Raw genomic sequence first — 24,425 nt, 5'->3', positions numbered from 1 at the left:
CCATGCCATATAATACCATATTACATCATACCATTTAATATTATTATTTAACCTTGTATAATACCATATTTAACATTGTTAGTGCAGATTATTATTATTAATATTTTGTTTTCTCTAGAATTATATTGAGAGAGGGTTACTAATAACATTTTTAAATAAAAGCTTAAAATTTAGGCTGCATACATAGGAAACATAACAAGGAAAATTGGCTCCAGAAACATTCCAATTTAAAATTAGTTAAATTACTAATTAAAGTATTAATTTTTTTAAAAAAATAATGATGGAGCTTAATGTGACAAGAAGTACTGTAAAATTTAGTTAAAAATTATTGTTTACCACTGTACTTTTAAAGAAAAACACTTCTGAATAAAAACGAAGCAAATGCTTAGCACTTCAAGGTGGCAGTACTTTTTACCGTAAATTGATATGGAATTTTTATGGTGTAAATGGAATCATTTAATAAATTTCAATCTTCTTTCATCATTTCGTTTTATTTTTTTAAGAAACTTATTAACTATGCCCATCACCCTAGATTTTCATAAATTTTGACTACTTATATAATTACGTGTCAACATTTTGAAACTTTTATAGTACCAAGTAGTGTGAAAGAACGGACTGTGTGTTTCTCAGCAGCAAGAACTATTCTTGGGTTTTAGTGCAGTGGATGGCTTAATAGAACACCACTATGGTATATAGTAGTTACCACCATTTTTAGTGTCAAGATTCACAAAAGTTTCTTACAATGCACTTAATTGTAACTTATTTTCTAAAACTGAAAATATTGAACTCATTTTGATGAAATTACAATTGCCATACTATATACTCATTAAGTAAAAAATAATTTTGAAAAATTTTGTCAAATATTATGAGCTTTATATATTTACAGTTTATAAATATTTGGCTTTTCTTTATTGTAGAGAGATATATGAACAAATGGTAGAAAACACGAACAATTTTCGTGAATAGTTTAGGAAAATGTAAAAATAGTCAAAATAGATAGGATTCAGTTTTCTTCAAGCACTGACCTCTCCAGTCGTAAGACATTTCTTTGTCTTCAAATGTGTTTCCGAATCTAAAATTCTTTTTTTTCTTTCAAATATCTACTTCAGTTTTGACGTCTTTCAAGCGATTCCCTGATCGGTCGTTGAATTTCGTGCAACAGATATTACCGAGAATGTGCTCTTTCTTTCTTCTATTTTATGACAGCTGTAAGCATTTTTAGACATGTTTTCTTTTCTTAGTTTTTGTGCAAAAACAACTTTTATTCCCTGAAGTTTGCTTTTCTACCTGTATGGAATAAGAAACATTTTTGCTTTAAAATCGAGTAACTTGTTAATAGAATTCTTGAAATAACCTGTCCACTGCTCCTGACATTTTTCGATAATCATTTATTAAAATTATACCATTTCCCTAATAACCATGCGTAAGCCAAAAATATCTAAATTACGCTTCCGATAAGTTATTTTTATGTTCATCACATTATTATTACAAAGATAAGATAAATAAATTTAATGTCAAACAAAATGAAATTTTGACAAAGATTGATTTTTTTTAAATTATTATCGATAATGTCATCACACTACTTTTACAAAGATAACACAAACAAGTCTTCAATATCAAACAAATGAAGATTTGAAAAGATTGATTTTTTTTTACAAGATTGATTGTCAGCAACAATCAATATTTCTGCTCAATCACTTAAGAAGATTGAAACTTATTTGGCATTAAATTAGCTATGATCAGTTTATCAATTCAATCTGAAAAGAAGACCGAAATTACTAAGTAAATAATTCCCCATGATCATGGAACTTTTTCTCCAGTAGTTAACTGGAATCTACAGCTAGGCCTAGTTAGGCTTAGATATAACACGATATAACATGATTATATGATATAACATGATTATATGATATAACATGATTATATGATATAACATGATTATATGATATAACATGATTAACGATATAACATGATTATCATGATATAGCTAAGCCTAGTTAGGCTTAGCTATATCATGTTTAAAAAATCATATTTTCAGAAGTAATCTTGATAATAAAATTAATTCTTTAACTATGCGTAGCTAGAATCTCTTTTCATCGATTATATCACTTCTAATTCTAATAAATCCACAATTTTTTTCTTTCAAATTTACGCAGCATTCACAAAAGACAACTCATCCTCCAACCTTCTGCCAGCCATGAATGGAGTTATTCATCTAACTCAGCATAAACTTTATCAATTATCGGAGTTTAAATTCAACTACACTCTTTAAAATTTGCATGAACGTTCAGTTTTGGTATTGATTTGAAATATCAAGCGATATTTAGAATTTTTCAAAACCAAATTTGGATAGGTATTATACATTATAATTTTTACGATGTTGCGGTTTGAAATGAAATACGTATATGCATGCCCTTTGCTGGCTTTAACAGTCGAGAAAACCCTTTAAATAATTATAAGCACCGAAAATAAAAATTAAATTATTAAACAAAATGGAAACAAATTCTTATCGTTTCATCTTTGCCATACAAAAAAATTTAAATGCTTCTCAAAATTAATGAATTTCATCTTCAGATACCACGAAGTTCAAATTTTGAAAACCTTTTAACTGAATATAATGTTTTTAAATGAAGTTTTAATGTTTCAAAATGTTTTGTAATGCAAATATTTTTGAAATAAATAATGAAATCAACTGCTTTAATTTGAAAATTTAATTGAAGTTCTAATTTTAAAAGCATGTAAATGATGGCACTTAAATTTTCGGATTAAATGACAACTTATGACTTCTGTGATTATAAAATAATCATTTTATTCAGCTAACGTTTTAAATGAGGCAATTTCATTTCCTTTGGAAAAGACAGAGTTTTTAACTGAGTTCTGGAGATTTTGAATGCGTGAAAAATATTCCTGGAATAAAATGTCATTTAAGTTTTCCTCCACAAATTTCTTTAATTACCTCTGAAAATTTGTTTAAGTGGTTAGAAATAGCAATCACGTAAGAAAAATTTTGAAGACGTTGAATTTTTGTTCAAATTTTTTTAATTTTTTGTTTATTTGTAAAGTATTTAAGTCAGAGCTTGCATGGAACAGTAGACATGGTAATGGGATGTTAGTTTGTTGTCTTTTACGCCCTCCTTTGATAAAATTTTGAATGATAATTTTTCTGTGCATATCATTCATATGATGCTGAATTTTACCCTTTAAAGAAAGGGTGATTTGGAATTTTGCTTGTATAAACCATAGTCTTAAAAAAAATGAGAAAAAAAAAACAGGAAGAAAATGGAAATTAAAAAAAGTCAAAATTATTATCCGTATGGTCAAATTTAATGAACAAGACAAGGAACTTCACAACCAGTGAATAACACAGTGATGCTCAAAATATTTTTAAGCAAAGAAAACGCGTTGCTCTTGCGTATAAAACACTATTTCTGATAATCCAGATCTGGAGTCCCTGGCCGTATTATTCGACGCACTATAGGATTCTATGTAAAATCTTAATTATCAGGTAATACTACTGTTTGTCTAAGATAGGCACTCTGACCGCCACTAAGTCTGCGACAGTCTGGTGCTATGGAAACAAGAAGAGGCCATTTTAGGGAGGGTAGCTTCGATGAAAGATGTCTCTTCTGTCGCCGAAACTAGTTCTAAAGAGGGATCCCGCACCCCTACTTGAAATTATCATACCTCGTTACCATAGTCACCGCCACAGCTCCAGACGAATGTCTGGCAGAGTACCTTTCGGAGACAAACAGTATACACCTTTTTTGTTTTTAAGCAAATGAAACCAGCTTACACTTGTTTATGTTCATGTATCAATTGATTAACATTGTAATGCAATACGTTAAAGATGAATACAAATAGGAAGCATATAAAAATCTCCTGAATAAAAACCCATTACATGTATATTTAAATATAAAAGTATTACAGATAAACTCGGGCAAGGTATGTAAGTATTAAGACACTCCAGTGCGTCTAATAATTTAGTCTAATTATTATAATACACTAATATAATATCTGATATAATAAATATTCAATATTTGTATATTATATTGTCTAATATATCTAATTTTCGAATTTATATTATATATCGTCTAATTTAACCAATTCATACAGGAACGTAAGCAAGTACAAACCGGTTTCAGTGGCGTAAAAACAATAAAGCTCTATAGTACTACCTTATAATTAAGATATCACATAGAATCTTATAGTGTATCTAATAATTTGACCAGGGACTGTATTAACAGTCATTATGTCATCTTTTTCCGGAAGCAAAATTTTACTGTGCTAATGGCACGAAATTCAAATCGCCCGTGAATTTTTTAGCTCCTCTTATTTATGAAATATAAGACAAGGAATACAATTTAATAAATTTTGAGGCAATGTTATAAGAATTATTCAATAGTTATTTTTTACAATTTTCAATAATTTTTTAGACGAGACGAAAAAACTAAAGAAGTGTTCCAGAAATACCTTATAACAACGGCAATAAGAGGTTGATGTAGTGTGATATTATATTCTTCATTTTATTCGCTTCTCCCAACCTTTTTGATATGCATTAATCCAGAAAAAGAAAGCGAGGATATTTAAATTTTAAAACAGGGAAGGAGACAGAGATAATTATTCACCTTCTACTTCGTTGAAAAGGAATGAATGACTCCGAAAAGAAATAAGGAATACTTTAATTTATGACCAAGACTTCTGCAAATACACGGGAAATTTCGCTCAACTTCCGTCAGAAGAATGTTTTAATCAAAAGAAGATCTGCTTTCCGAGCTTGAAAGCTTAAGCATAATATAAGAATGGTGAATATTGAATCTTCAAGTTGAAATTGCTACTCTTAAATGTGAATTTATTTTCACGATGGGCCACTTCTTATTTGGTACATTAGGTATGGTTAAAAATTTGTGTATCAGATATTTTAAATCAAGTTCATAATCACTTGTAGCCGAAGAGTATTTAATATTTATTACAATTATATATTCAGCTAACTTTAAAATAATATTTTTACCAAAAAAAAATTACGTTAGCTCGTTTAAACAAAATTTAGGAATTCCTCGTAAATTAAGTACTTGCACTTCAAGATCAAAGATACCCACACGTGACGTATGGCGTCAGCGAAAGCCCATCGATTCGGAGCAAAATGGCGTGTTTAATTTGAGCCAAGTTAGAATAACGTGAAGTTAATTAATTAAGCAGCGTCTCGCACAATGTGTCACTTAAGAAAATTGATACTTGACTTCGATGCATAATTAGTTTGTTTATGTGCTACATGGCTTCGTGCATCTTTTTGTTCAGTAAGAAATGGATAGTGAATATAATTGAAATCTTTGTGAAAGAATATTTGTGTAAGAATATAGAATGAGCGAATTAAGAGAATTGATATTTGAGAAGCTTGGCTTACTCGAAATCGAATGGAAAGAACAGTTACTAACAAAAACAAATGCCACATTTCAACCAAATATCCGATCGAGATACCCACAATACGTCACTTGCAGGTATCCCATTTATAACTAGAAATTTTAAGGCTTAAAAGTGAATTTATTCTCAAAATGGCCACTTGTTACTAGACCGTTAGATAAAGCTGATATAAGGCTATCATTTGATTAACATAAGAAAATGGCAACGAGAAATTTTAAGGCTTAACGACTAGAAATTTTAAGGTTTAAAAGTGAATTTATTCTCAAAATGGCCACTTGTTACTAGACCGTTAGATAAAAGCTGATATATGGCTATCATTAGATTAGCATAAGAAAATGGCAACGTATTTTGCTCTAAAGTATATAGCGCCTCTCTGCAGTGGTACGCTGAACTATTAGTTGAATGAAAAGTCGATCCTTTTCTTTATTATTTTAATTGAATTTATGAGACTCTTTTTAATCGTGCGTTTATTTGTTTGATTTTAATTCTGTTAAAAGTTTGGATGCTTTTCGCTTTAGATGCTGAGAGTTAATAGAGACTAAGTTTAATTTTTTAAACAACCGAAGTAAATTACTGTTTTATGTAAGTATTTCAACTTCTATTTTCTTCTTGTTTTTAATTTTATGTTCGTAAGTTAAATGTAATTAATTGTTATAAGCTTCGCATGTAAGAATAAATTTCGACAAGTATACTGCTTACAATTATGACCTAAATTATTTTATCGATATAATTTTTTCTTTTATCTATTCACAATTGAACATATCATGTAACACACCAAAAAAAGAAAATGAACAGTAGTAAGTACTAATATGACATATGCACTAAATTGTAGATTGCTTACTCTCTAAATTTACAACATCACCAAACATCTTCTAATAATTGGTATTCGACTGTAACTTGGGAAATTGATAGTCCACTGTGACTAGGAAAGTTTGGAATATTTGCCTCTGTAACATCCCAGAAGCGCTCCGTTAGTGTTAGTTAATGATTTCCTTTCAAAAGAAACAATTGTTATTGCCGCCACATGTATGTCTTACGCTTATATAATATTCATCTACGGATACAAAAAAGTCTAGAATGAGAATTTACGAAAAAAAAAATAAATAATAATAAAATTTTTGCCAAAGCCCTTTTCTTCGGGACATTTATTTGCTGCGGATTATCTTTGTGTTATCTATGGCATATTATTCAAATGTAGATGTTATAACAACTGATTATATTTCTACAACAAATGGTAAAAGACTCATCAAAATATTTCCTTCGTTCCGTAAAAAATCAATATTTCTTGTTAAAATTTTATTTGACGCAATCAACACGAGTTTCAGCAAACTTAAAAGAAATTGTAACGTCAGTTGAATCAAAATTGGAAAAAAAATAGGACACAGTCCTTGGAAATAGGACACAGGACTTTGGAACATTTATTTTTCACAGATATTAATTAATATTTTTCCATAACATGTTATTTAAATATGGCTCTTATAATATCTTATAACATTCCCACACAAAAAATAATAAAAAAAAAACATATAATATTTACCACACTTTCTAAAATCAATAGTTCTAGCTTAAATTTTATTTGACACAATTAACATCATTTTTCACTAATTTAAAAGAAAATGGGGTGTCAGTCACGCTGAAATCGAAACAAATATGGCAAAGCGTATCACTTTTGAATAGTTATTTGCCATACATATTGTTCTTGTTATCGATAAAATGTAATTTAAAAATAAATATTATAATACATTATATTTCTATTAAAAATGCTACTACACTTATCTGAATATTTTCTTTTTTTTCTTCCTACAATCAATAGATCTTCATTTAAATTTTCTTTGACACAATCAACGACGGTTTTCACTAACTTAAAAGAAAGTGTAGCGTCAGTCGCGAGGAAAATATTTTGCGAGGCATAATTTCCTTCATTTTTGATCCTCAAGAAAAACTAATACAAAATCCATTGTCTTGTGTTCGAAGATGACAAAGTTGATTAATCGGAAATTGTTGTCTGAATGAATCTTGTTACTGCCTGTCATTTAATTATAATCCCATTACAAAAGGTCTTTTCAATCACCCTTTAAAATAGAACTAAAATCGTTAATTGCAAAATGGCGTCTCATCGTCTTTTGTTCTCAACAACTGATTCGAAAGCAGACGATAATGAACTGATTAAGTACAAACGCGTCCACTTCATTGATTGTCGTCTGCTCTTACCGCTCAGTTAAGTATAAACTCCATCCCTTAGTGAATATTCGCGTTTACGGGAAGAAGAAAACAATTGCGCAAAAAAGAACAGTTTCGGTCACTGATTGCATTTAACATTTACTGTATTGTAAACGAAATGTAATCCTTTGTGATAAAATGTTTTCTTAATTCCATTCACTGGTCTGATGAATTGCATTTGCTAAAGAATTGTAATGGTGATAAAAATGCCTTCTTGTTTTGTGAAGAAAGTCATTAACAATACAAGAATACTTCGGCAACTATTATTGAAATAGATAGAGATAAATACATCATTAAAAACAAAGGTTATTCTAAGACTTAATTTATAACAAACGTAGTTTCTCGTTAATTTTTATTTATTTATTAACGTTTTTGTATTCAACCATTACATTTTTTTTTAAATAGCAGTTAATGGTTTGGTGCAATATAAAATGAACCTGGAAAAGTAACTTAAATTTTCAGCATCTGCCTTAAGATGTTTTTAGTAAACTAAAACCACGTGTTCTTGTTCTTTATTTAATTAGCTTGAGGTAGAGAGGTGTATAAAATGAATAAAAATTCAGACAGCCCTAAAAGCCTCTATCATTATGCATCTCTATAATATTATTTCCATAACTATTGCGAGAGATAACAGTTATTTATAGCTGATAGTTTAATGTTTCTCTCCGTCTAATTGAAAATGACATAGTAATTCATTTTAAAAAGTATAACTTAAATATACTTATGCAAAGGCTCTATATATAAGTAGATAAAAGACTTTTCTTTCCCAGTGACGCGACAGCCCATAGAGGGCCAAAGCCTACTGTGCACATTTCAGTTCTCTTCACCTTTGAGCTCTGGGCTGCATGAGCAGATGTTCCGGTTGCGTGCTCAGCCTAGTGTTTAATTCCCAAGCATGCTTGGAACTCATTTCATCGACTCACTGAAAGAATGAAAGGCTGAGTCATCCTTTCCCGGCGTGAGGATCAAACCAAGGACCTGTGGCACGACAGCTCCACAAAGACTTATAGACTATAAAAGACTATATTTATTCTAGGCTAGGAAATTTCACGAAAACAGTTTTTTTTACTTAGTACTTAAATTATATAATAAATTACCATTTCAGTTCCAAAATATCCAAATATATTCTTCTTTTAAGCGGGCTTTATTTCAATTTGTAATAAACATCGACGATTTAGATCTCTATTTTACACTTTAAAGGAAGCATTTGATTTTTTATACCAATCGTGTGCCAAATGAATTTCTTATGTCACCTTTGTTATTTCTTATATAGTTTCATGCATTTTTTTCTTTATTATTACAGTGTTGTGTTCAACAATATAGTATTTTTTTTCTTTCTTTTTTTAAATTTCTATTTTAATCTTATTGTATTACCTTTCTCCGTCGCCTGGACAGGATTCTCCTCTTGCTGACGAATATATATTCTTTGTATTTATGTGTTTGTTTTTATTCCCAATAACGTTTCTGTTTGTTTGTTAAAAAAAAGTATACATAAAATTCATTATACCTCAAAAATATTAATCATACTGACATAGCTTCGGTTACAATTGATTAAAAGTGAAAATTTATAAGAAGCAATAAATAATTTGTCTTATAAACAGTGCTCCAGTTTTTACCCCTTTACCTCTTAGAAATTCCAAGATAGCGGAGAGAAAATAATTCGATCCTAATTTCGATGACTACATAAACTTTAGATATACAAATTTGTTCTAAACCAGATCTTATAGCTGATACAGCTTTACGAACGGAGTGCACTATAAGAAATTCCGGATCAAGTTATGACAAAAAGTACCTGCTCCAAAAGTGTTGTTACTTTTTTCAATAAAATCCGCTTTTACAGTAAAAATTTACGGAACAAAAAATCTGATATTCCGCAATTTTTATACTGTAGTATTCACTGTAGACGCCCGGTGGCTGAGTGGTAGCGCTTCACGCTGTCGTGTCACAGGTCCCTGGTTCGATCCTCGGGCCGGGCAAGGTTGACTCAGTCTTTCATCCCTTCAGTGGATCAATAAATGAGTACCAAGCATGCATAGGAACTAAACACTGGTGGTTCTGCGTTCGGTTGACCACCTGGCAGGAGCATCTGCTCCTGCACCGCAGAGCTCAAGGTTAAGAAAACTGAGAAAGGCACAGTAGGCCTTGGCCCTCCATGGGCTGTCGCGCCACTAAGCTTAGTTTAGTTTAGTACTCATTATAAAATCAATAATTTACTAGAAATAAATAATTATTATTGCGTCAAATTTTAAGTTAACAATGGATTTTATGTGCTCAAAGTCTCAAAGCGCCGATACTTTTTACCGAAAATTGATCCAGAATTTTTTACAGTTATGTCTGGTCACATATTCTAGTGTTAAAGCGCTACGATCAGAGTTTCTCGCTTTCGTAAACTGGACCGAAAATACATCTTTGGTAGAAGGAACAATTTTAGTTTCTTTTTTTAAAAAAAAAATGAAACTAACGCTGAATTGGTTAAAAACAATTTTCAGCTCTACTCTTCTTAGTACCCGTGTTCAACAGCTAAAAAACTGGTCTATAAACAGACTTTTGAAAAGGAGTGGGTTTTAGTTATTATAAACGTCTTTTTCCAATTTTGAAACTGAAGTCAGAAAGTTTGGATCTATAATTTAAATCTATTGAAAAGAACATTTTATGGATTTCATTTCTCATCAATTATTTATCCCACTCTCAGTAAACTGCTTGCCAAAACAACAAAGATGCATACTTAAAGTAATAAACAATTCAAAACTTCTCTTGAATAATCTATCACAATGAATAAGCAATTGAAGAATAATTTAACGCTGATAAAAATTTGAAACTTTAACAAAAAAGTAATTTCGATAACATGGAATAAACCAGCTTTCCGAAACCAATACTTTCATTTTGGCTTGCTATAGAGCCAGGGGCATTTTTCTTCTTGTGCCGAAATCTCCACCTACGTCACACCCTGGTGTTGAAGAAAAGATAGTTTTGAAAGTGATGATATGTTTCTACATCCTTGACATGTTTTATTGGGAGATGGTGCCTTTTTAAAGCTCTCTTCCTGCAAGAAACAGTCTTTCTTCTCTCTTAGAACAATTTCGAGTGATGCATAGCTCCCATTTCGATATCGGATTCTAGAACATCCAAATCTCCAGATTCGGGTAGTTTCAGGAATTATGAGACAATTCATATTGCTTCCAGACACTTCAAATATGTTATTCGAAGTTTCGTTTTTTGGGGGGAATTTATAAAACAGAAGTACCTTTCTATTGCTAAGAAATAATGTCTAGTCCAGCTTAAAAATGGTTCAGTGGAAGCAACAAAATACATTAAATAAACTACTTGAAAAAGAATAAGGAATTGTTTGAACATTTAGTTGATATTTCAATTGCTTTTTTTAAGTTATCAGTTGTATTTTTGTTCTTGATTGCATTCATTTAGTCTTTAATATACTAAATGCAATTAAATACTAGGTTATTGTGTTGATTTAATACTTTATTTTGTAACCGTCGTTGAACAGCCGACCCAATTTTTTGGGATTACGACTACTAATGTTCAACGCCATAGCTTTGTAATTTTGAGACCAACCCAGAAGACAAAGGAACTCCTGGATCGAGTGTTGGGAGAAATTTGCCTTCCTGGGGACTTCTTGATGGAGCTAACCGTCATTTGCGTTACATGGAGAGGAAGATCACGAGAACCTCCCACGGTTAGCCTGACGGCAAGGGGACTCTAACCAATGATCCGTCTACCACTGAGGATATTTCACGTCAGCACTGTAGTCGATGCAAGCCGGATGCGGATTCGTTTCGACCAGCCATCGTTGGGGATTCGAACCCGGTTCACCTCATTGGAAGGCGAATGCTCTATCCCCTGAGCCATCGCTGCTCTCGATTTTATATTTTATTTTATAACCGCCGTTGAACAGCCGACCCAACTTCATGGGTTTACGACTACTAAAGTTCAACTCCGTAGCCTTGTAATTTTGAACTAATCCAGAAGACAAGGAAACTCCTGGATCAGTACCCCCAGAGGTATTGATTTGTTGTGGGAACATGGAGGACTTTGAGACTCGACAGATTTAACGTGCGTCAGTCACCATTTACTACACGGGGAGTCTTCGGCCGGCGAGGATCGAACCCACGACCTCTTGGATATGGCCCCAGCGCCCTACCGACCAGGCTATCCCGGCCCCCTCTCGATTTTATATTGTCATTGTCATAACTATATTGTCATAACAAAACGCACAAGTTTTCCTGTGTATACATGTTGCATCGGGTATTAAGTCACGCTGCGCTCGACATATTATACTCCAATGTTTCCATTTTCACGAAAACTAATTCAATATTTCGGTAGAGTAAACTTTAAACGTTGAACTATCAAAAAGCGTATTATTTTATTTTATTTAAGTAAAAATTTTTTTTTTGAAAATTTTACTGTGTTGTCTCCCCTTGAGATTAAGAATGAAATATAGAAGAAACTAAATTGTATGTTTTTTTCATTATAATTTCCTGTCTGCTTTACAAATATTGTTCTTAATATTTCATATATCTAAAGAACTTATTAACAAATGATTTTTGGTTTATTTTAACAGTGATGGTGCAGTTTTTCATAATATTTTATAAGAGAATGGCCTTTAAATATTGCAAAAAATATGATTCAATAAAAGAGAAAAAATGGTTATAGTTTAACATAAAAGTCTGAAAAAAATTGAAGGAGAGGGAACAATATTGGAGAAGATTCGCGAAGTGTCCAGGAAAAAACGAAAAATAACCAAAAACTCGTGTTCCTTCAATATCAAGAAATGTTTGTACTAGCTCCTGGTATCAGAAGTGCTATAAGTAATCTTCTGAAGTGCTCAGTTTTGAAGTAGCTTATTGTAAGTGTATTTTTAAAGCAACTAAAAAGAAAATATCTTGAAGTTGAGATGTAAGTTAAAGAACACTGGCGAAAAATAAAAGTTATACGACTATCAAACGAAAATTCTGAATCAAGTTTTTTAGAGATTAATATTGCCAAAAAATATTAGATTCGAAAGAAATAAAATATTAATTCTATCCAATGAAGCTTTTTAGTTTTATGGAACGTTGCAGAATTATTAAATTGCACTTTTTTTTTTCAAAATTAAGGAAGGATTTTTTTAAAACATTTCAAGAAGAAATACTATAATAGTTTGTATGCTTTTATTTTTATATGTTTTACATTTATATATGAGAATATATTACGTTTTTATCCATTAAAAGAAGTGTCTCTTTACAAGATATATCAGAAAATTTCAGCAAATGTTCCATGACACTAGTAATAGGGCATCATACTCTGTATATTAGCTTACTATCTTTAATTAATATGAATCACGAAATTAATAATTTAAAGTTTAGAATAAAATTAGATAATTTGTTGCTTTATAATTACTGTAAATAAGTCATATGGCACATAACAGCATCACATAGACGCATAAATTTTAAAAATTATTTCGCATGAATTTCAAATTACTCCTTACATATTTTAAAATACACTTTCCGAAATATTTTTGTAGTTTTTTTATTCGTTTCAAGAGCGTTTTACATTCAGTTCTACAGGGCGAAAAATATCCTGGTGAAATTACCGTAATGTACAGCGATATTTCTAGCAATAAAAACCATAATTCAGGTTAATCAAAATATGCGGTATTTAAACCAAGCATTTGATAATTTTTTGTTTATATGGTAACGATTTGCTGGAAATTCTGCTCCTCAAATTAACATTTCTTATTAACACACATTTAGTAAAACCTACAGAAAGAAAAGTAAATTAAACCGAAATGAAGCTTTTTATGTCGAGTTTTTTGGTATTCCTATAGAGCCAGAAACACGGTAAGCTAGACAATATTCTGGTAGTATTTTGACAATATTCTGATATACCTTTTAGAGTAACAATATTCTTGTATACCTTTTAGCTCTGTGTATAAACATGCAAAACTAATCTCTCTATCCAAAGTATTAGTTAAGCATATATTTCCAAAGTAAAAGTTTTACCAATTCTATTTGATTCTAGAAATATCTACTATAGAATATCATATTCTGCACATTGATTTAATGTTTGCGATTAGTATGAATTTTAAAACTAGCAATTTTCAATCTGGAAGAAAACTAGACATTTGGCCCAAACAATATACATTTTGGATTAAATTTAAAAGTATTTTATAAAAACCAATTAGAATTCAAAAACAAGAGCTAGAAGGCGTCATAAATTATAATATTAATGTTTTGTTCACGTGGTACTATTTGTGTTCCTTTTAGATTCATTATCCTTATTTACGTATGTCTTCTACTTTCTTGTAGTTTTCTTTTCTTATAGGTCTTTTTTTTCGCATGCATAGGGTCGAAGTTTCAATTCACGCATCTTGTGAAATCTTTATGCAGCTGCAAATTTTTTTAGACACTCCTTGCCTAAAGGTGACGCAAACATCGTTTAACACTTTCTTTTGAAAAGATCTTCAACTGTCTCTGAGTGTTTAGAGCTGATTCGAAATACTTAATAGATTCTTGACATAAAAAAACGAAAAATATGTATGCATTTATTTATTATTTAAAACTTATCAAAAATTGAAATTTTAATGTTTGGCTCGAAAATAATATGTATTTTTTAATAACTTTAAATGTAATTTATAAAATTTAAATTAAAATTCGAGAACAAAAACTAGAAAGCATCATTAATTATAATATTAATATTCTGTTCACGTGGCGTTGTTTGTTCTTTGTGTGCTATGTATTCTGCTCTTTTAGGTTCATTAACTTTATTTAAAAATCTCTTCTAGTTTCTTATAGTTTGCTCTTCTTATAGATCTTTTTTTTGCATGCACATGGTCGTAGTTTCAATTCACATTGCTTGCGAAATATTTATGCAGTTACAGATTTTTTTAGGGATCCCTTGTCCAAAGGTGATTTTTTTTTAAATTTGCTCAAATATAGTTCAACAATTTCTTTTCTAATAATCTTGCACTGATTCTGAATTGCTTAAAGAGTTGATTTGACATACTTAATAGACTTGATACTAATTAGACATATTAATGGATTTAACATGCATAAAAAAATTTAAAAATCCTCTTTTTATTAAAAACTTATCATGAATTGAAAACTTGACCTTTGGTTCGAACAAATAAAGATTTTGGAATAACTTTAAATGCATAAGACAAAAACCAAATTAAAATTCGAGAACAAAAACTGGAAAGCACCATTAATTATACATTAAATTTTTCTTAACAATTCGTTTGATTTATAACACCTTCTTATCACTTTGTTATAAACATCAATATTTATTTTAACAAAACTAAACTTAACAAACTATAAATGACAGTTTTATCACTGAAACATAATCGATGAGTAACACATGTTTTCTCATTTCAGCTGGATATTATGTTTCTTCTTTTTTTCATTTTGTGTAACAACTCCTTTCAGTAAGGATTATCTCATTAGCAGACAAAGAACAAAAGAGGACTGATTTAGTATGATTGAGCACCCGCTGTTAAACGGATGCTTAATTAAAAAAGAACAACACACTCTACACTTTTTAGCCTTGTTGCTGTTCATTATACCAATATCGTTGCTGATTGCACTCATTTTTTGGATCATATTTCATTTTGCGTTACAATTATTCCTGCGCAGTTGCTTTAATTATCATAACTTGTTCACGAATATTAATTATTTTTGTTAAAGAATTTTGGATAAGTATAATTCAAGCTAATCTAAATGTAAAAATTAATTGCTTTCTATAAAAATTGCTAATTAGCCAAATATTCACTTTTATATTATTTTATAAAGCAAAAAAATTTTTTTTAATATATTGATGCTTTACAATTTGCTTTGCAATATTGATGCTTTACAAATGGGTATACTATCGCCTACGTCACAGGTTGTATTATTCCTACTAAATTTACCCAGTGAACGGCATTTTCTGCAAGCCTGACTTCAAGCCACCAATAAACAAACAAAGTGTTCGATCTTTTAAATAGCTGCTCGCCAGATTATACTGTATTATAAAGAAAAGTTCGTTTTGTAATGATTGATTTTGTTGTTTCATCTAAGTAAGTTAATGTTTTTAGTAAACATATTTAAAACTCAGTTTATTAATTAAATTAAAAGTTTTTTTTTCTCTTCTGACAGCATGAGGCATCAAACCAATTAATCTTAACAGACAGCATTCTATAGAATCCATATTTTTAAAAAAATCAATGTTTTCAAATCAAATTTAATTAACGCATGTAAAATATTAAACAACAACCACTATCTTCCATTCATTTAGCATTGCACGATAGTAAATGTTATTCCTACTAAAATTTTCGAAGTGGAAGTAGTTGTGTTTTTTTTATATTATACCCAATTATAGTATTACAGATTATAGATTAGTGTGTAATATATATTGTAAGAATATTTATTACTTTTTCTGATTGTGTGTCTTATCTGAAAATTTTAAACTTTATAAAATGAAGAATAATGCTTTTATCAAATTCAGAATTTTATTAATGTTTTTTTTTTCTCTTGTTGCCTGAACTTTACTTTAATCGCATAGAAAATGAAAGGATTGTTTCAGTTTTAATGTAAATTTGAACTCAAATCCATGTACAAAAATACAATTTACATCCTATAAATTGACCACAGCAAGGACTATAATGTGTATTGAAGGCAAGCTGTATGTTAGCTGTATAACATTTAAGAGCAACACAAAATGGCCTTCATGTAACTTTTTAAATGATTATAAAAATGGACGCTCAAATAATGAACATTTCCCGCCAAAGTTATTTTTGTTACTATGGAGGTTAAATAAAATAAGTAGAATAAAATTGAACAGCAACTGTGTCTTCAACTTTAAATCAACAACAATTATTGTCGGTCTTAACACCTTGAAATAAACTTTCTGTTAGAATGCTCGAAGTATGTCGACTTTTTTTTATTTTATTAAATATTTTTATTCGTATTTGTCTTAAGATTTATACTTTGAAGAAAAGATAATCTACAATAAATATGATTTGAGTAAATAATCATAACAAAAAAATTTCCAAAAGAGAACATTAGAATTTAGTGCACATAATTAAAAACAATCATTTGCAATTTTATTTCAATATGCGATTGTTTTAGTTATTTTGTAAAATATTTGTAAAAAGTGAGAAAACTGAAATGTCGTGACCCATTTATGATATTTTCCACAACACGATGTAATTTATTTATTAACCTGCTATGCGTTGCATCGTAAACTGACTTCTTTTTTTGCAATGCAATTTAATAATTTAGTATATAACGTAAACAATTCGGATGTGGATAACTAGTGTAGCGTTAACTTATCATAAATAAGCTATTCAAATTAAAATATTTTTATATACTGATTACAAATTCTTAATTATCTCGCTCAAGAAATTAATATTATTAATGCAATTACGATACGCATACGCGTCATGACATTTATAAAAGCTAAGCATACGCCAAAGGATAACTAATTATTTAATGCTTTTACAGATAATAATGCAGAGTTAGTTAGTTCAAGGAATTCTCACTCTAAGCTTTTAAAGCATTTTGTTGCCACTATATTGATTGATGTATTGTGCTTAATGGTGAGCATTATTTGGTAATCGCATCAAGACCTGCATTTCCTCTAATTGTGAAGTAAATACGTGACGATCTTCAAAGCTTTCTCACAAACTCTTAATATTGAGCTCATAATCCGGTTTCTAATTAGCTGTAGAAAATCTACGAGAACTTAAACTTGTTTAACAGAAGCTTCAGTCTTTGTCTTAAGACTTACGCTTTTCGGAATTTTTAATTAAGTTTTATAAAATCACTTTTAATTATTGAATTTAAATACTTTCATACAAACCCCCCAAAATTAATGTAATGTTTTTAATGTAAATATTGAAAAACTTAACTATGTAAGTTATATTTTTGTTCAAGGTATATATGTATTTTGAATGAATATAATATGTGGGTGCATAGTATATGATAAATTTTTATGTGAATGCCGATGACTCCCTGCTGATTATGTAATTTTAAAACATTTCGAAACTCTCATTAAAAGAGCCTCAATTAATTAATATGATATTTCCTTAATTTCTTCAAGATAACCTTGTGATTTTTTTCCTTTGGTAACATCAAAGAACATGAAAAAATAATCTTTCGTATCTATTATTTGAAAAAAGGCCTTAAGGTCCGAATGAAAAAAATAAAAATAGCGAAAGAAAGATTCAGGCTTACAAAACAGTTTTGAGTGTATGTCCACCATGAGCATATGGTATTTGACTTAAAACCTGAATTTGAAACTTGTTCCTTTTTGTTTATTAATTATTTAATGCCTTGTTCTTCAGTTTGATTTTCATTCCCTTATCATGGTTTTTCGAGGATCTGTCACCAAAAAAAAAAAAAAATTTCACAGTTTAAGAGCCTTAGACTCGAAGCAAAGTGGTGATTTTAAACTATATACATCATTACTGGACCATTACCAGAAGACTTATCTGGCTTTGAAACGGACAAATATTTCAAAAGTTATTAAGCATTTTTAAAAATCACCAATTTGGCGATACCAACTGGATGAAAATCATCAAAATCTCTACCTAATTCTCAGTTTTTTCAAATTTTTATTAGCCAATAGTGAAATATAAAAAATATGCTTTTTCTTCTACTAGTACTTTAAATCAAATACTGTGTAACAGTGAAATACATGGAAAATTTTAACTTCAGAGAATAAAAACAATTCCTAGAACTATGAAAGAATCGTAAATAGTGCTTTATATATTAAAAGAAAATTAGTGAATTGGGGTTTTACATATGTTTCAAATAATTTTTGTAAACTTGATTGGAAAAAAATACTTGCTGGATTTCGTATTTTACAGACAATACTTATAGATATTTTATTTTTGCGAAAGCTTTAAATTTATTGATAAATCTTAAATTCTAAACCAAACATCAAAAGCGTAAATAACTAAAACAAAACCTTTGTTTAATTCCAGAGATAATGCTAATCTGTGTTAACAATCTGTTTAAGCAAAATTAATGCAAAATTATTCACTTAAGACTTAGACCTTTACAATAGAAGAGATAGTATCGTTATTTTAAAGTAACTGTAATAGCTCTGCAGCTTTAAGGAAAATTCTTAGCCTCTTCCAAAACTAATCCCCAATCTCTTGTTTCCTTTTAATGGGGAAGAAAAAGTATACAAATGAAAGGGAAGATTAAAGGTATTTTCTCCCTCTTAAGCTCCGCTGATAGGGAAAGAATTTTTCACAAAAGAACTGAATACAAGCCATTTTTTAAGCAATTTGTTGAAAACAATCCAATTATACAGTTTGTCTGATATTCAAACTTCAAAATTAGTGAAAAGAATGCAAGAAAGTGAATTTTTGCAGAATACTGAGCTTTTTATTTGAACAATTAATTTCAGAAAATAATATACTACTAAAGGAAATCCGATATTATATTTTTCTTAAGTTTTAACAGATTTCAAATTTAGAGCCTAGTCATCATCGAGAAATTATTTGGAAAAATTGTTGTTTTCGTAGTTGTATCCGGAATTCTGGAATTTATTTTTATAATACTTACTAATTTATTGGATGAAAATTGTAACAGATGCGGAATAGTAAACTAGTTTAAAAAAGAACAACTGCAGATATTTCAAAAAATTGCATTATATAGTATAGAGATGTCCAGTCAGAGGCTGAACTAGATCAGTGTTCCCCTATCATTCAATCAATTTCAGATTACACTATTCCCATCGAACATTTCGTGAACACTTCGTATGCCTATCCCAATATAAACCTATCCCCATTTGACAATTCGTATTCTCTTTCAAACATAAACGTATCCCCATTTAACAATTCGTATTCTCTTCCAATAAATAAACGTCTCTCCTTTGACAATTCGTATTATCTTCCCAATATAAACCCATCTCCATTTGACAATTCGTATTCTCTTTCAAACTTAAACGTATCCCCATTTAACAATTCGTATTCTCTTCCCATAAATAAACGTATCTCCCTTGACAATTCGTATTCGTTGCCCAATATAAACGTATCCCTACTGGTTGCAACTGAAATTGATCATTGACGATTTTCCAGTGGCCAGCCAAGTGCCGTGACGTTAGTTTAGACATCTTTGTTCATTCTCTTTACAAAATTCACATCTCTGTGCAAAATTTTTTACAGCCTTGTAGTTCCAGTTCTATTTTTTCCGTGATTTGAATGGTAAACAACGGGATCGTAGCAAGAAAGAAAGAAAGTCGAGTATATGACTTTGATTTTATAGTTCAATTTTTATTTTATTGTTAGATTCATTTTGATCATGCAAAGCTATTTGATAACCTCTTCCCATAATTATTATATTGAGTGAACTCCAGTGTCTATTTCGTTTTGAACCGTTGTTGTCGAAGCAGAAAAAAAATAGACAAACACGAGGAAAATATATTTTTTTAAATTTAAAATAAGTATAAATTAGCAATTAAAATTAGATAAGAAATCTTCCATGTTTAAACCGTTGATTATTTTGACACGAAAAGGATAGTTCATACATTTAATAAGTACAATCACTCTAACAAGCATATGGGTAAGATATATATTATGTTGCACTTGTCGCTGCCATAAGCAACTTTGCTGCATAATTTTGGTACACTTCTTGTTGAAGTTTTAAACTAAATGAAGTTTTATTTTTATTTAAGGCTAAATACAAACTAAACTAGGCTGCTAAATCTGAACTAAATACAAAATGAAGCACTTTGTTCAAATGTTATGAAATAATAAGAATTTCAAAGAAATAAAATTAAAGCACACTATGAAGCTAATTCTATGAGAAATACTTACATAATTAAACTAGTTAGAAGGACATAATTAAACTAGTTTTGTGCATAATGAAGAAATAAATGCCCATAAAAAATAAGTTTTTTTTAAATTAATCATTTACTTAAGACTATAATTCGTCATTATTAATTCTAATAAAGGAATTAATTATAATCATTAACTACATTCCAAAGTACATAAAATTTTAATTTAGAGCCTGGTGCTTCCGAGCAAGTTAAATAAAGCCATGGGATTGACACTAAGCCTTTTGTTCGCTATTCAAATTTTTAAATCTCATTTTTATTCCGAATTAATATCAACCCTTTAAGCAAAAGTGTCTTCATTAGCTCTTATACTTGTGTTAAGTTAAGGCTTAGCAAACAATAGATTCACTCAATGGAGTTCTTTCGAATTAATTCTATCTAAATGATCAAATCTGTGGAAGAAAAAGACATTTTCTAAAGATGTGCTTCTGATAGTCTTCCAAAACAAAAGAATTATAATCTGTTCAGTCGTCGGTAAAAATGCATTTTAATTCTGAAAAAGGTTAATTCAATCATAAACGATATCAAACGTTGTTTACCCTTAGATAAGCTTTTAATTTTTAATATTGCAGAAAATGATATATCTTTTATATTCTATGATTTCTAAATTATCTTTGAAATACATCTCGTAAATTTTTGTCAGATATATTGCACTTAAGTAATAAAACTATATTATTAAAACTAAAATAATCATAAAATAAATGTTTTTTATTGGACGTTTTTTGAAGTTAAATTGTATTAAAAACATAAATATTAAATTTTAACTCTTTACCTGCAAATGTTCCAATAAAGGAACATAAACTTTGAATTTAAATTTATGAGAGTAATTAAAGTCCGAAAAATGTTTTTAACATGCATTTTAAAATTTACATTATGGAGTATTTATTGCTTTTAGTTCGATTCCATTTCCTAAATTATTTATTTTATGATTTTTTTTTAAATTTCACATAGTTTGTTAAATTTTTCCCTTGTAATATAATTTATCCAAAATCCAAATTTTATAAGACAACTGAAATATTTACGAACTTTTTAAAGGATAATAGTCAACTGCCTGCTAGGCATCAACATCAAAATCTCATTTTAAAATTTTAAGCTTAACATATTAATTCAGAACCAACTGTTCCAAACATTGGCGTTTAAAAAGTTCTGTCTTTAGTTTTGGTTTGGCTTATTGATGTTGTGTGTATTTCGCTCAATTGCTATTATAATATTTATCCAGAAAAAATAATGATATTAAAATTAAAAAAGAAGGATGAATGTGACTAGGTTCAACTTTTGTTGAATTTGCAGGTGGCTAGTTGCAGTGATTGCGGCGGAGGATATCGCCATTCTTAAAACTTATACATGGTATGTAGTCATTCATTATCAGAAGGTATGTAGTCATTTATTATCTAATTATTGAGAATGAATTTCTTTTCGATAAGTTGATGACTTGCGGTGCTATACTTTTTTGATGCTTATTGTTATGATGATATAATTGAAATATCACATCAAAGGTGGCTATCAGTATATTTTTAGCAACAGCATTGAATAGATTCTTGCTATTTGTAGGTTTTCTTACTTGATTATTGTGATTCACATTATTTTGAAGATATATTTTTTGTTACCGAATTAGTTGAAAACTATCCGGCTTTTTTTCTTTTACTTGTTTCATTTACAAATTCTCTAATAACCATATCTAAGAAATACATAACAATACAAGAAGCCGTCTTAGAAACTTTTTCTGAGTCAGAATCGGAAGATTTAGAGAATTTTCAGTCAGAGATTGACTAACCAAGAGATTTAATTGACAGGAAAAATATAAGTAAGCATTTTTAGAGTTTGTTATTCCAATCTGCATGTCTGAGGAGGACGGGTTATTGCTTTTAAAATTAATATTAGATCTAAGGAAATTAAAAATCTAATTATGATATACATTATAAATATATATTAAAAAAAAGAAAACCTTTTAAGAATTAGAACTATTGAGTGAAATTCAATGAGCCAAAATAATTGGAATAGCTGGATACAATTTTTCAAAAATATCCTGGATTCAAGAATTTTGCTCCTGTTCATAGACTTTATAAAATACTCCATGAGAATATGTGCAATATTTTGCCAATAAATGCTCTTTCTAAGTTAAACCAAAATTGTAAACTGGTAATGCATTCTCAAAATAGATATTTTATAACATCTTGAGATTCTAACTTTATACCATTCTATTCAAACTCAAGACGTGTACTGGAACGCAGCTAAAGCAATCGTATCCTCCCTTCAAAATTAAAAGAAAAACTGACAAGCATTAATGCTCCAAAAATAGATCATAGTTAAAAAAGATATTCAAGTTTGTTTGTTGTTTTCAATCATTTTCTCTCATTGTCCTTAGATATTCTTTGGTAGTAAACTTATCAAATTTCAACTTATTTAATTAAACCTATCTTAATTCGTCGTTTCGTTTATATAGAAAAAATGCTCATAATTTTTCAATATTTATAGACTCTTAAAGACTTACTGATTTTTGAAGACCTATGTGATCAAGTAGTCGTATTTTCAGTGTCCTAAGCCACAATTCAAGTGATTAGTTTAATTAAGCCACCGTCACCAAAAGACATTCCCAAGATTCGGAATCCTTTGCGATCATTCCATCGTACTTCAGCGGATACTTAGCCATTGTTGCATTTTTGAGAACACACAGGCTGGTTGTCTCACAAAAAGGGGTTCGAGACTTTTTTGAATGCGATCCTCTCCACTATCATTCCATTCTGCAAAGCTAGATATCAAGCAAACAATAAATATGCATTTGGAATCACAAATTCGAGACAGAATAAAATAAAAACTTTGGAAGGATAAAGAAAACTCCCCTCGCAGTTTACGACGGCATGCTGTAGCATAGTTCCGTGTACTAACTGGACATGACTGTCTGGAATAACACCTAGATTGAATTCGAATCTATAAAATCCTTCCTGACCCCTCTGTATGACCCTATGAATAGACATTACCTCCGTCAATTTGCAGTTTTTCAAGAACATTCTGAAACGGTGCTTTATAGGCAGGACAGAGAACTTTTAAAGCAAAGACATCTGGCAATTCTGTTTTGTAATATTTTATACTGTGTTTTTACTAGTTTTGTGTGCAACTATTTGTCTGTTATTTACATTGCCATTGGAAATAAAAAAATAGTAATATTTAAAGTGCCATTAGTTTAGCGCATATGAAATATAGTTTAAGGAATCACATTTTTTAACATAAAGCTAAGCTTTAAAAAAGTTTAAGCAGATTTATTTCTAAACAGATTCTTTTGTAAGGATAGTTATGATTTTTTTTTATTCTTTTAATTTAAATGAGCGAAATTCAGAACAACATACAAAACTTCAATGAGTCTATTTTTTGATCCTAAAAAATTTATTATATTATGCAAAAGTAATTTAAATTAAATAAAAAATCAATACTTTTGAATTTATTTGTTTTTTATTTATTATTATAAACATAACAGCGACAGTTTTTGTCATTAAAAAATTCACAGGAACACAATTTCAATCAAATTTCCGTTCATTTTACATCACGTAGTTATTTAAAAATGAATAAGTAAGAACAACAGCAAAAACGAACAGCATCTACATGTTCAGAGAAGCATATATAACTATAAATAATAAAACGAAAAGATTAGTGAAAGTAGTTATCTAAATAATCTGAAAGTTTGGAAAATCTGAATACATGAAATCTAATTAATGCTTGATAAAGAATTATTTCTTCGTCGCTCAGATAAAATTATTAATAGCTCAGATAAAAATAGTCCAAAGAGCATTTTTTTTAAAATATTGAGAAAATGAAGTGCACATTAAAAGCCATACCTATAAGTAACATATTCTCATCCTGTAAATGTTGAGTCTATAAACTGTTGGAAAAACGTGTAGCAAATTGGTCAGTTTCTCAAAAATCACTGGATCAGGGGTCAATGAGCCCAAGTAACTATAACTCAATTTCATCAAGTTGGA

The 24,425-nt window shown here is 29.5% G+C and overlaps 1 long non-coding RNA gene across 1 annotated transcript; it reads left to right on the top strand.

Annotated features, from left to right (window-relative positions):
* The first annotated feature begins 5,691 nt into the window (after nt 1-5,691).
* Nucleotides 5,692-23,756, top strand: LOC107449128 (uncharacterized). The gene is made up of 3 exons (XR_001584739.4): nt 5,692-5,997; nt 21,742-21,823; nt 22,927-23,756. It is a non-coding gene; the product is annotated as an uncharacterized LOC107449128 (long non-coding RNA).
* The last annotated feature ends 669 nt before the right edge of the window (nt 23,757-24,425 follow it).

The sequence above is a fragment of the Parasteatoda tepidariorum genome, chromosome 8 (assembly GCF_982258835.1).
Source record: "Parasteatoda tepidariorum strain Cologne lab strain chromosome 8, Ptep-v5.0, whole genome shotgun sequence".
Taxonomy (NCBI): Eukaryota; Metazoa; Arthropoda; class Arachnida; order Araneae; family Theridiidae; genus Parasteatoda; species Parasteatoda tepidariorum.
Note: the sequence above shows the minus strand (reverse complement) of the source record. Positions and strands in the feature narration are given on the sequence as shown.